The sequence below is a fragment of the Gekko japonicus genome, unplaced genomic scaffold, assembly GCF_001447785.1.
Source record: "Gekko japonicus isolate JY-2015 unplaced genomic scaffold, Gekko_japonicus_V1.1 scaffold518, whole genome shotgun sequence".
Lineage (NCBI taxonomy): Eukaryota > Metazoa > Chordata > Lepidosauria > Squamata > Gekkonidae > Gekko > Gekko japonicus.
The window spans coordinates 731231-734296 of NW_015169789.1; positions in this window are offsets into that span (position 1 = coordinate 731231).

A 3066-nucleotide genomic window follows, 5' to 3' on the forward strand; every position below is an offset into this window, starting at 1 on the left:
CACATCGTTGACCCAGAGAGGTATAAGAGACAGAATTCTGGAACTGGTGCTTTCAAAGGAGTTGAGGAAGAGACATTTCCCTACCAAAATCACATGGCTTCAAGAACTTATCCTGGGACTTCCTTAATTCAGTGCAGGCTAGCTGTAGTTCCTGAAATGTTGTAAAGCAATAAATGCACTCATATGAGCATAGCAAGCCACACTATACTAAATCAGTCTTCTAGTCTTTCTAGCACAGTAAGATCTATCCAAACAGAAAGCAGCATTGTTTTTCCCCAGGTACTGATAGACATGATTTTGAACCTAGGGCCTTCTGCAAGGAAGGCATGAACCTTATCATTGTATCTTTGAGGTGTATTTTCTTCTGAGTTTTGTTCAGATTCAAAAGGGTTCTTGTAGTGTCAGAACTTCCCAGATAAGAAATCTTGGTATCTGCTAGTAATTTTTTCTTGGGCTTGGAAAGAGGGATGGAATAAGGTAAGTTATCGGAAGGGTTGCCAACTTCCTAGAGAAACGATTTTGTAGCTTTTTAGCTTAAATGGATGTTATTTACTGGTGATATTATTTACCTCCATGCCATGAAAAGCCTCAGATGCTGATTTCCACACATTAAGCCCCTATTAAAGAGAGAGGACATTTTTTCCCAGGCCGGCTGGCAACCCTAGCTATCAAGATTGACTGAAGGAAAGAGAAGGTGGTAACTGCTGGGCCTAGAAAACTTCCATATAAGGAAAGAGAGAGGCAGTCTCTAGTTTCATCACTGAACTGTGGCTTGTCTTTTCAATGTCAAGGACCTTAGTAGTTTAGCATAAACAAGTTATTTATTAAGTTTCCAAAAGGTACATGCCAAAGAGACCCCAGAGAGGGACTGGGAATCCCTGCTGGCATGACGGTAAGACCTGGCTGTCATAAACACAGATAGGGAAAGGGGTAAGCAGCTCTCCCAGCCTATGCTTTGCAGTATCCTTGACTGCTAGTCTTTCTTTAGTTTCTGTTTCTCTTTTGTTGCTCCTCCATTGTTCCAGCCCTTAATTAAGATTACGTTTCACTACAGGGCTTTGGCGAGAGATTGAAGAGTACTAGATCACTGTGAAGTGAGAATCTTTTAGTAGGAAAGGTTGATATATGCTTAATTCTTTGTAGGGTTGCGTTCTAGCACGCTGGAATTCTTTTGCACTAAACGCACTGATTAATGTCTGAGAGATCCTGATTAATGGTCTAACAGCCAGATAAAGGGTGGGACTTGATTTCTTTTGGTAGTTATTTTCCCCCAAAGTGGTCACAATGAAATTTAAGGTATGGTCCTGCTCTTTCTACAAGCTTTCAGCCTTTTGGATGCTAATGGGCAGAAACTGTTGGAGAGTGTGACTCAGCATGCCTGGACATTGAGGGGCACTATATCCTGCCAACCTAGCAGTTCAAAAGCAAGAAATTGCAAGTAGGTAAATAGGTACTGTTTCGGTGGAAAGGTAACAGCATTCCATGTGCCTCAGCATGTAGTCATGCTGGCCGCATGACCACAGGAAATGTCTTCGGGCATCACTGGCTCTTTGGCATGGAAATGGAGATGAGCACTTCCCCCTAGAGTCAAATTCGACTGGCTTTCGAGCAAGGGAAACCTTTACCTTTGCAACACGGAGTGTTATCTCCGTGAAAGTACTGAGACTTACTAGTGATTTCAGCTCTCATACTTTATTTCCAGTGCAGAACAAAGACAAAGTTACTGGCTCACAGGCCGGTTTATAAAGGCACACAACCCATACCCCAAGCACACCTCTACACCAGTGATAGGTTACTTACAGTGGCCGAGAGTTCCATAGGCTCTCGGCCGGAGCCTAGCCCAGCAATTGGTGTGGGCTAGGATCCACTTGGCCCATTGCTTCTGTGAGCGAAGCTTGGTTGCTTCACATGACCACATGGAGATCAAGCCTCGCACGTGGTCGGAGATGGATACATTACACTCCGTGAATATGATGCCTCTCTTTGTCTTAACCTGGGAGCTACCCTCTGATCCCTCCTCTCTATGTGTGTGCTTTTTTCTTCCCCATTCTTCATGGAGTCACATGAGTCACAATGGCCTCATATTTCCATACACATGATGCTGGAACAGCTGGCCACTTGTGATTGGGAAAATACTCTTTAGATTAGGTTTCTCTCTCATTCAGCTGCAGCTTGGATGTGAACTTGAATAAAATGTGAGTTTTACTTTTTGCAATATACTTCTTGGGAGATTTATTTACTGACATCACTACCATGCTTCTATGACTGGACAAACTCTGCTATATTAACCAAATATCCCAATAGAAACTCTGTGTAGTGTATTCAGATGCTGCCCTGAATGCATAAGGTTGAACGTAGAATCATCCCATAGAGAAGCTATGCTAAGCTTCAGACATCGGCAAGGATTCGCGCCGAAAGTATTGTGTCCAATCACATTTGAACTGTCTGTGGTGGGAACGTTTATGATTGGGCTGTAATGGGAACAACCTGATAGGTTGATGATTGTATAGTAGGTGTGGCTACGTTAGCCCGGAATGTTTAAATACCGAACAGCAACAATGAAAGCTGGTTCGGGCTATCAGAGAAGTTGTACCGTGTCAGAGAAGTTGATTGTCGAGCTGAATAAACCTGAGTTTTGCTGAAATCACTCTCTGGCTATTTTGTTAAGCATGGACTTAACAATTGGCAACGAAGTGCGGGTAGGCAGCCCCACTGGTCCCAACCCCACGACGGACAACAGCGAGCAGCAACTCGCAGTGGCAGAGCAGCAAAAGGCACCACCAGAGCCGGTGGCAGCGATTGCAGCTATGGCCAATAGCCCGAAGTTCGAGGCATTCGAACCAACGACCAAGGACTGGGACGCTTACCTGCTGAGGTTCGGGTTCCACCTCGAAGCTAACGATATCACTACGGAGGAGAAGAAGCGAGCCACCCTCCTGAGCTCTTGTGGCAAGAGCGTGTTCGATATCGCCAGGTCCCTGGTAGCACCAGCGGACATCACGACCGTGGCCTTCAAAGAGCTGACAGACAAGCTGAAGGCACACTTCTCCCCGCAGCCGTCGGAGA